Source organism: Callithrix jacchus, chromosome X (assembly GCF_049354715.1).
Source record: "Callithrix jacchus isolate 240 chromosome X, calJac240_pri, whole genome shotgun sequence".
Taxonomy (NCBI): Eukaryota; Metazoa; Chordata; class Mammalia; order Primates; family Cebidae; genus Callithrix; species Callithrix jacchus.
The window spans coordinates 8,157,606-8,169,459 of record NC_133524.1 but is presented as its reverse complement, the minus strand read 5'-3'; positions in this window follow the sequence as shown (position 1 = coordinate 8,169,459).

Genomic DNA, 11,854 nt, shown 5'->3' with positions numbered 1-11,854 from the left:
TTGAAGAAGGTCCTCACTTCCTTTCCACCTTCCACCATGATTGTAAGTTTCCTGAGACTTCCCTAGCCATGCAGAACTGTGAGTCAATTAAATGTTTTTCCTTTATAAATTACCTAGTCTCGGGTATTTCTTTATAGCAGTGTGAAAAGGGACTAACACAATAGCAGAAAGCACAGAATTGTGCAATTTAAATCAGTGAATTAAGTGGCATATCACAATAAAACCATCTGAAGAAAAGAAAGATGGGTACTCTTTTTCTTCTCCCTTATTCCTTCGATTTTGTAAACTATATAATGTACACTGTTAATCATGTTTTCATTTATTGAGCAAATATCTTGCCACTGAATGTCGCTGAACTTAAATACAAGTAGGAACAGACATGATAAGTGGGTATCAAACAACCCTTCCTATGTCATTAACCTTTTTTTTTTTTTTTTGAGATGGCACTATCACCCAGGCTGGACTGTAATGGTGCAATCTCGGCTTGCTGCAACATCTGCCTCCCAGGTTCAAGCAATTCTCCTGCCTCAGCCTCTCAAGTAGCTGGGATTATGAGCATCTGCCACCATGCCCAGCTAATTTTTGTATCATTATACTTGTTTTTAAAAGTTATACATTCCAAGGTTCATTAATATGAGTGAATAAATGAAAAAGGAATTATATACATGGATTACATAACTCTGACATTTACATTTGTATTTTGATCTTTATTGAAGAGGGGAAATGTAGTGTATTCTGTTAAATAACTTGTGCCTTTATATTGTGGTTTTATACCATTTACATATCCCCCATGTATGAAATATTTGGAAATTTACTTAATAGCACTTTGTTCTTGGTATATGCCATATGTACAAAACATTCCATTGCAGTGATTATGGTATCATGTTGTCACATTCTCCCCCAAATTTTGACTGTGGCATTCTATCTTTGTCTTTTCCCCCCCATTTTCCAGATATATTGGTAAGGAGACCAGAAGTATGTTGCTTCAAAATGTGCATTTCATTTTTTTCTTGTCTTATATTAGGAATGTAGACACCAGAAAAAATTCTTAGCTTCCTCAAAGGTTACCGAGACTATATTAGCACCATTTTTATCTTAGAGTCTAAGACTTAGGCTAGTGGTTATTTAAATCTAGTCCCCAGGATCAGCAGGAAAAGCATCACCCCAAAGCTATGGATAAAATGCAAATTACAGAACTCCACCCCAGATCAACGAATCAGAAACTCTGCGTGTGGGGCCCAGCAATCTGTTTTCACAAGCCCTTCAGGTCCTCTGATGGTTTGAGAAACAATGTCTTGGATCATTAGTTTTTGAAGTCATTTTGTGTGTAGAACTCACCTGAGAACCTGTTTAAAAATTCAGGCTCCATCCTGATTCAACAGGTTGTGCCAAAGCACCAGAAATTTGTGCTTTTAGAAGATCTCTGGTTGCTTCTAACTTAGGTAACTGGGGCAGGATGAGTGACTGCATGGTCAGTTTCTCTGCTGCATCAGCATTTATGAGAAATTTGAGAATGACATACCATGGGTGAAGGGATAGCTTTCAATGGAGATTGAGGGACGTTCAAAAGCCAAGGTCAATGAGAGATGCAAAGCCATTGCTTCTGTCAGCTCATCATCCTACAGAGAGGTGTGCAGAGGCCACCAGGCTAGACACATCATGAAGGTCTAGGCTGGACACCCTGCCACCTGATTGTTCTCCTCTGTGTATACAGCAAGCATGCAGGCAACCTTATCAGTGAAATAACACAGGAAAAGCAGGCAGGCAATATTATCAGTGAAATGACACACAAACTTCTTGGCTATCTGGTCATCTGGAACTGGGCACCAGCCATTTACAGCTGCTGGACACCTGGGGACTTTGGAACCCTAGGGTAGTTACAGGTCCTCCTGTCATGGGCAGCTGAGTTTGCATGCAGCTCCCTGCTAGAAAGTAGGGGAAGAAGTCCCCAGGTCCCCAGTGGGCCAGGATCTATGCAATCTAGAGAGGGCAGTCAGAGCCATGTTAAAAACTTAGCTTACTGCACATCAGGCATTTACAGACCATGCTTGCAGAAGTGTCTTCACAGAATATTATATAATCTCTAACATTTTGGATTTCCTTGATATGCTTTTTTTTCCCCCATCTGCTGTCCTGGAAAAAAAATATAATTATGTAAGGTCCTATTTTAGTCAGTAGGTCTGCTATAAGAAAATACCATAGACTGGGTGGCTTATAAGCAACAGACATTTATTGCTCACAGTTCTGGAGCTGGAAGCCCAAGATCAAGACTTGGTAGATTCAGTGTTTGGTGAGGACCTACTTCCTGGTTCATTGAGAGCAACTTCTTGCTGTGTCGTCACATGGTGGAAGGGGCAAAGGAGCTCTCTGAGATTTCTTATATGAGGACACTAATCCCATTCTTGAGGGCCCCACCATTATACCTAATCAACTCTCAAATGCCTCATCTCCTGAAACCATCATATTGAGAATACAGATTTCAACACAGAAATTTTAGAAGATACAAACATGCAGACTACAACAGTGCTTTATTTTTGAGATTCCATTTCCTTTCTAACTCTTAACCCATGTCCTACCTCCTATTGTATGCTACATGGTTCTAGAAAGTTCACACTGTTAGAGTATGAACTGAAGCACCCATATATGGCTACTACTTTGACTTTTTTTCCATTTCTGGGTCAATGAAGGCCTTTTTGTGGGTCCATGAAGATGTGGTCAAGATGTTATATGAGGTATATTTCCTTCTTGAATGTTATAAATGAGGGTGGGTTGGTCCCTTCCAAAGCCTCTGCATGGAAAAAATATGACAGGCATGGCTGTTGAGTATTTATTTGCCTTTATAAGCCAGAGGACACTGAATGTAAATTGAAAAAGCACACATTGATTAAAGTAGAGCTAGTATTTCTAGAGGAATTTTAAAGATATTTCCGTAAGATGTCTTGATGCAGGGCAAATAGGTGCTCCAATGTTTGCTCCTAACCAATATTAATTCATAACCACACAGGAAGCAGTGCAAGCACAAACTTTTGTTGCTTGGCAGGATTTGTCTCCATCTCAACAGTAAATGAAACCTGGAGTCTTATTTCAACTTGTTGTATACCTTATAGAATCTGTTAAATATCTAGAAAATATTCACACAAGTATTTGAATATTCATTTGGCAAGCTACTGAGTTTTATTATAGAGTGGAATGTGGGCTTCATTATCTTCAGCATTTTGTTGTATTCTTAAAGCTGGATTTTACAGAATCCTCTTTAAATTATTATAGAGAGGAGTACCTGAAAAGATAAACCTTCCTAACAATGGGAGGCAAGATTCTAATGCTCAGAAGAGCCAAACCAAGCCACAAGCACCCTTAAAACAAGGTTCAGAAGGAATGCTCTACATTAAAATCATAGAGTCTGTATCTTCAAATAAATTGGATTCAGAGGGTAAGTTAAACACAAAAGTGGCCTGGATACATGAAGTATTTGGGTGATGTATCTTGAGTGAAGAAAGAACAAGCCACCCAGCACAAAGGCTTGGGTACTCAGAAGGAAGGCTGGAGGGCGTAGATGAAGCCTTGCATTGAAACAGATGTAAAAAGGTAACAGAGCACTAGCACCAGGACATCAGATGTCTAGTTCTCGGGCTGGTTTTTGTTGAAAGTGCACATTAAACATCCTTGCATGGATCCAGTGAATTAAAACACTGATAAACAATTGATAAGAGTCGATAAAATGAAGGTATCCTCTGAGTTTCTGGAATATCTGAACTCTTAAGAACTCATTCTCCCTACTCTAGTTGAACAAGAAAAGTCATTTTTGAATATGAGTGTCAACAGAGGAGACAGAAAGTGACAAGCATTATTTTTCAGTTTGAAGGGGAAAGTCAATTTGGCAACAGTACTTCCACCTTGGTTCTTTCCAAGGGGACAGGGGCCAAGGTATAGGGCACAGAATTAAGTTCCTAAATCCTGGTTGGGCGCAGTGGCTCACACCTGTAATCCCAGCACTTTGGGAAGCTGAGGTGGGTGGATCATGAAGTCAACAGATGAAGACCATCCTGGCCAACATGGTGAAACCCCCTCTCTACTAAAAATACAAAAATTAGCTTGGCATGGTGGCGGGCGCCTGTAGTCCCAGCTACTCGGGAGGTTGAGGCAGGAGAATCGTTTCAACCCAGGAGGCTGAGTAAACCGAGATCACGCCACTATATTCCAGCCTGGCAACAGAGCAAGACGCTATCTCAAAAAAAAGAAGTTTCTAAATCCTGTGAGGTGCTACAGAGCATACCATTTGCCAAGGAATTTCCTCTTACCTAAATCAAGAAAAGCCCCAATGTCTACCCAAAGAGAAGGACTGAGGTGCTTCTGACAAACCCACAGGCTGACCAAGTATGTGTGTGTGGTCAGGCATCTCTCAAGGGTCTTTACCTACAGAGGAAGAATTTAGCCGCATTCAGGATGATTCAGGGCTTTTTGGTTTGGTGAAAATTTATAATAATGATAAATATATAAACTCAAGAAGTCTAAGACATCATTGCACTAATTAAATACCTTTAAATAAATAAAAAATAATCTAATGTTCAATAGTGAAAGTTAAATATCTACATCTGAATAAAGGCAAGAACTATTGTTAATAAGTATTACCACAAATAAAAAAGTTTGTTTTCATACTACAGAAAATATATCTTTAAACATTAGCTCAAGAAAGCCAATATTGAATGTATAAAAAGGACGGTTCACAGATTGGTCTTTTTTATTGTAGGACAGTGCCACCTGCAGGAACAACTCACATTCTTCATTTCAGAGTGAAGGTTTTCAGCAATCTAATTTTCTTGTGTTCAGTTGTGGTTAATTTTTAAGGTAACAGGCAGGTGAGAAGTCTGTTAGGCTATTTCATATTGAAATCATATTATATTTGTAACAACTATTCAGGTGGTATGTAATGTGCAAAACTAAATCTTTAGTTTTGTCTTAAGAAGAAAATACTAAACTACATACTAAAAATTTTTCTGCCTTCCTTCTTGGCCGATAGCAGGGGTTCATGTTTGTAACCCCAGTATTTTGGGAGGCCGAGGCGGGCAGATCACAAGGTCAGGAGTTTGATACCAGCCTGTCCAATATGGTAGAACCCCCTTCCTCCTAAAACATACAAAAATTAGCCAGGCATGGTGGCACACGCCTGTTGTCCCAGCTACTTGGAGGCTGAGACAGGAGAATCACTTAAACCCGGGAGGTGGAGGTTGCAGTAAGCTGAGATTGTACCACTGCACTCCAGCCTGGGTGACAGAGTGAGACTCCGCCTCAAAAAAACAAAACAAAATTCTTCCAAGGGAAACTGTTTGCTAAGTACATACACTTAATAGACACAAACCTCCTTGAAAGCAGTAAAAAAATCACAAACTAAACTTCCGTAATGCTTGTCATCTCCCTTCCTTGGAGAAATGAAGTCCACATTCATAGAACTGATTCAAATATATCAGTGTTTTTTGCGTATTTTTTCTTGTTTTAAAATAACACTCTATCTAGTTATATGTTACCAACTACCCATATATTTTATGTATTGTAGATAACATAATCCCACAAAGGTACTCTATTCTTTGTCTAGTCTAGTGCATGGAAATCTAGTCTAGTCTGTTCTTGCATGGATTCTGAAAAGAGGGGTTTAAGAAAAAATTGACAATATAAAACCTGAAAATCACTCAGTGTATTTCTTCTTGCAGAGACTGAAATGGATCCTGGAGGAAGGTATTTATTATGGATCAACGCAAGTGAAAAGGAGGAGATGGAGACAGGATGGGGTGCAGGGAAAAGATGAACTGCAATGCAGCCTTGAACCACAGGAGCTACGGAGTAAATGCCTGTTAGTGTTGCCCTATGCTGGATTAAAAGGACTGGGCTTTCCATCCTTGCATGATGCCTTCTTTGGATGTGGGTCACCCTGGGAAAGATGTGTCTTTCTTCAGCCAAAGGAACCCCAAAGGATCTACTTCCTAACCATATACCTGCACTGGCCAGTAAGACCATCCCTTTTGTTTTTTTGAGTCGGAGTCTTGCTCTGTTACCCAGGCTGGAGTGCAGTGGTGCGAACTCGGCTCACTGCAACCTTTGCAGTTCAGGTGATTCTCTTGTCTTGGTCTCCTGAGGAGCTGGGATTATAGGCACACATCACCATGCCCAGCTAATTTTTATATTTTCAGTAGAGGCAGGGTTTCACCATGTTGGTCAGGTTGGTCTCAAACTCCTGACATCAGGTGATCCACCTGCCTCAGCCTTCCAAAGTGCTGGGATTACAGGCATGAGCCACTGCGCCTGGCCAAGACCATCCTTGAAGGGTGATCTGGGTGGCATGTTATGAGCCCGCCACACTCCAGCCCAGGCACCTATCTCTGTTCAGGGAACACTTCTCTTAAGGATTCCAGCAGGCTTCTCCTTCTAGGGGAAAACTAAGCACAGAAAGGTTAAGAGAAAAAACTGAAGCCCCAGTGTAACATCTCATTTCAGGATCACATCTCAGAGACATACCTCTCCTGTCTCCTCTCAAAACCCTTCTAGAACCCATACCTTTGGCTACCATTTCTGCTGGTCGTGACTGGGAGTAACACAATTCCTACCTCCTGGGGGTCACTGAGCCCAGTCACTATGTTCTTTGAAATCCAGGGATGTTGTCTCTGTTCACTTTGGTCACAGTAAATCCTGAGGTGACACCCTTCTTTCTCCCTGCTCCATTGTGTAACAGCATCACAATCTCTTCTAATAATGAAGGTCAAGATGCTACCACCTTCTCTACTTGTATATTAGAAACCATGAGCCTGAAGTGCCCAAGCAGCCTCTGTAGCTTATAAAATTAACAGGGTTCTTTCCTATCCCCTGGCATATATATGCTGCCTTTGGGGAACTAGGAGTACCTCCAATCCTGCAGATCCAAGAGTTGCAAGAATAGGAAGCACAAAGTCTCCCAGTGGGCCACTGGTAACAATGGTGAGTGGGGACCTTTCCACTTTCATCTGTTCATTTCAGGACCCATGTAATGTTCTCACTGGAGACATGGTACCATATTCAATCTTTGACTGTGTAGACCACATATTGAAGGAGAGCATCCTACCTTCACAGGCAGCCTGACAACTTTCTAGTCAATCATTCATTTACCTTGTCCTTTCACACTTGTGTATTGTCCAGTCTGTATCTGATATGTATCCAATGTTTAGCTTCTTATTCCTGAGCTCACCTGCTCTCAGATTCCTGCCACGATATTGTTTTCCATTTTTGCTCACAGAGTCAGGGTCACTGTGTGAAGTTTTGCAATTGTGCACTGCTCAATACCAGGGGCGCACTTTGTGTAGTATTGCTCTGTATGAACAGTTCCTCTAAGAGTGGTACCATTCTTACTGGTTGCGGTATGATGATGCCATCCCTACTGAACAGTAAGAATATCTGTAAGTCCACAGCAGTGGCTCAGAGATGCCTTTTCATATCGAGAGGCTGGTGTTTGCAGAGAGACAAATGAATCTTATTAGTGATTTTTATCAGGACAAATCATTATCTAATATTTGGCTACTGGAAATGCAACACAACTTATATAGAATATTTTCATGTAACTAAAGAAATTCTATCTAGTTTCATTATCCAAACCCCTATTACCATCAATAAAGAAATCAATAAGCCACTAGTGTAAAAAACAGAGTTTTTCTGAGGGTACACTCTGTGAAAATGATAAGCATGTATTCTAACAGAAAAGACTGAAAGCTGCCTGTTTTAAGTTTTATAGTTTTCATTTCCTATGCTTTTTATCTCTGGTGGTCTGTAAAGGTCATAAAACCTTTTAAGAAATTTGAAATATCAAGGTGCATTCCCTGAGAAAAAGGTAATTATGGATGTGCACATATAGTTTCTGGGTGTTTATAGCCTCCCTAATGTCTATCCATAGGTTCTGGGAGATTAAATGGGTCCTGGAATTTTGTAGCCAGGGTGACAAACACTGAATCTGGAGTCAGAAGGCTTGGTGATAATCTTGTTCTGCCATTAAGTAACTGCATGACTTTCTGCAAGGGAATTCTGTGTACCATTGCCAGCTGTACTGTGAATATAATTATTTTTATAATTACATCATTCATAGTGTTTATGAGCATCAGATGGGAAGACAAACTGGAAGACCTCTAGCCAAAGCTGAAGACATGCTTTGTTTTTTATAAGTGGGATTAATAAACATGTTGTTCACCTGGTACATATCAGTATGAGTTTCTATAAATGGTTGCCTTTCTCTAATCCATTCATGCTTATTGACCAGCCCAATCAATCGTCAAAACATTTACACCTTTCTCAGAAAATGAGTGAAGTGTTTTCCATTAGGATATTTCCATATTACATTTGGGTAATAAAATCTCAATAATATCCACATGATTTTTAGGCAGCGGTGTGCTTAAACACACAACCAGTTTGATTATTTCTTGGTGAGTGGTTGCAGAGGTTGTGCATATCCAGAGGCATGCAGTGTGAGCTGTAAGCATGCCAAAGTAGCAGGAGAAAACCCCAAAAGATCTCCACAATTAGAGTTTTTGGTACGATAAAGATGCTGATATTTGAAAAGATGAGGTTTCCTCTTGGGTTCATTGCTTAGTTGTGCTAATTCAAGAAACTAATTAATTAATACATAATCTTGAAACATCTACTACATTCAAAGTATCATAACAGATACGCCCTGAGGATGCACTAAAGTATGAGACACACGCACCTGGGTCTCAAATATTTTACAATGAGCTTCCTTCTGGACTTGCCCTATGCAAATGAAAACTCAATTCAAAAGACATTGGATGAGGGTCAGTGATTTGTGCTAAGAGAAGAGAGAAGCAGTCAGAGCCCGCATACTCTGGTATGTGTAGGGGAAGCATCAAGTAGTGGTTGGGGCAGAGGACAGAGCTGGAAGCAAGAAGGCTAGCTGGGAGAGCTCAGATCATTCCCTGTATGGAGAATGGAATAAGGGAGGGAGAGATAACGGCAGGAAGGTGGGCTCCAGGAAGGTCTCTTCAGGCAATTTTCTATTTTGCTGCTTAATAATTACTGATGGAGCCCTAAATGTATGGCAAAAAGTGTTTTGTTTTGTTTTGTTGTTTTTTTATGGTAAGGAAGGCTGTATCATTCTGCAGAGGAGTGAGGTGAATCAGCCCAGTGTGGCCTCAATCATTCCATCACTAAGTTACTACTGCTGCTACTACTACTACTACTACACACACAGATAAAAATGCATGTATCATAATATATTTACTACAATATAACTCTGAATCCTTTCTGGACCTTCTTAGTCCAATCTCTACTGTAATAAGATGGCTTTGCATGCCTACTCCATTGGGCTGATGGAAAAAGGATTAATGATAGAGTCTTTGGATGAGTTTAAAAACATTGCAAAAACATATGCAGTGAAAGAGAGAGGGAGAGAGAAATATGTTTCATGTTAATGTCTCAGATATGAGAAGACTTTGGACACCAGACTCGGGGGTAAACATTTCAATGGTTATTGAATCATCAGTGGTGAACCCAATGGCCAAAGCTTGCTCTATTGGTATGATTTAAATCTGTACTCTAATCCCCAAGCTGTATTTGCTCTGATTTGAGTTATGATTTTAGAATCTAGGCTCAGCACCAGGCCCTAAAGTTATTTTTCTGATGCACATATGAGATTTCTATCACAATTAGAAAAGTGACATGAATTGTGTAGAAGATTTCCCAGTTCCAGATGACTATTCCTATGGGCCACACATCACTGTCAGCCACATGCTTTTCAAGAAAGTCACAAGGGAAAGTCAGGGAGAGCAGGCCATCCTTTCCCAAAAATTCTCTAGGGCACCAGGGCTTTGAAAGGGTGTAGTGAAGACAGTGTCCTATTACAGCAGATAAGAAGACAGGCTAGAGGTTTTACAGGTGTCATTTTTTAAGCCTTAAGCAAAAAAAGGCTTAACCATAAGAAAATGGGTTAAGAAGAACATGGAAAAAAAAGATTTTATCTATTACATCTGTGCCACAGTCAATGTCACATATTTAATTAGCTCATTTCACTATATTATGAGTCTATTTCTTAATCATCAATTGAGCATCTACATTCACTACACTGCAAAAGACATTTTCCAGAAGTCCACATATTTATCCACCTCTTAAGGTGGTTTCAATGAACGGTTCATACATTGCAATCCCGGAAAATGGAGGTAATCATGCTTCATTTCTTCTCGCTCACAAACAGATGTTTTTCACTAGTTCATATCTTTGATACCTCCAGAACAGTTTTTGAAAAGTATAAATGTGTAACTCACAGGGAAGACACCAGCAAGTTTCAATAACCATAACAAATGTGTCAGTAAAAGAGAGTGAAAAATGGAACACAAGTTTCCTCTTCCCTTGCTAAAAACAATGAGCAAGCCCAAAATATTTTCTATAAAAACACATATTTTGTTTAAGAGTCAGTATCATGAACCCTGTGCTGTTTCCTATAAAATATTGCTTCCAATAATAGTTTGGGGGAGGAAAATATATTTAATAATTTTCAGTCAACTTAGTCCAATGTGCTAAAGCTTAAATAAATCCTAATTTAGAAAACAACATCCTAGACAAAACAAGATGACAATGGTGAGGTTTAAAAAAAATCTCCATAAGTCTTTTCATAAAACTACACAAAGAAAATGGACACTGTGTTGGTTTTCCATTCCTGATATACCAAATGACCACAAACTTAGTGGCTGAAAACAAATCAGATTAATTATCATCTAGTTCTGGAAATCAAAAGTCTAAAACAGTATTCATGGGACTAAAATCAAAGTGTTGGTAGGGATGCATTCCTTTCTGGAGGATTTAGGGGAGGATTTTTTGTTTCAATTTCTTGAAAGTCTTATTATCATAGCATATCTCGATGTTTATTGTTTGGGGTTGGGGTTGATGTTCGTAGCTACTGATTGTGTCTTTTCAGTGTGGAGATTCAAAGCATCTTTTGATGCTCTCTTTATCTCTTGAAGATATGGCAATAGAATGGAGCAATATAGAAATTATTAAAGTAATATCCTAAAAGAAAATGAATAAATAACTAATAACAATAATAAAGCATCTACAAGTAGCTAAGTAAGGATAAAATCCAAGCAGACCCTTCTGTGATGATTTGGCGACGCTCAGGGGTCAAGCACGAGTAAGCCCTGGGGGTCTTATGTCTTGTGGTGGAGATTCAAGAGAGGACACCCTTGGGTTTGACCTCCATCTCATGAACACAGATGCAATTTGCATCTTAAGCATGTGTACATCATTATTTTAGGGCATACTCAACATGTTTTATCACTATGACTGACAAAGAAGTTAAGACAGGAGCTTCTCAATTATTAAAAAAAAAGCCAACTCACTGAGCTGAGCCAGAGAAAACTGATGAGAATAATTAGAGCAGTTTTGATACAGGTCATGCTGGAGAGTCCAACTCCAGGTGAGCCCACAAGCTCGACCAGATGTTCAGCTGCAGTAAGACCTTCTATCTTAATCTTCAGCTGTCTGAGCCAGATGGTGGGGAGATGTTATCTCTCCATCCCTCTTTCTCATTCACTTGTCAAGTTTAAATCTTTTTCACCTTGGTCCTCAAGTAACTGAGAGCTGCCAAGTGCCCAGGTGTTGATGACAATGCCATCACTCCATCTCAAAAGAGAGAAAGGGATAGTTCAGAGATGTCTGTGGCAAATAAGTGGCAGTGTGGGTAGGGAGAAATGTTTTAGTCTGTTTGTGATGCTGTCACAGAATAGCTGAGACTAGTAATTTATAAACAACAGACAATTATTTCTCACAGTTCTGGAGGCTGGAACGTCTAAGATTAAGGCACCCGTAGAGTCAGTGTCTAGTGAGAACTGCTCTCTGC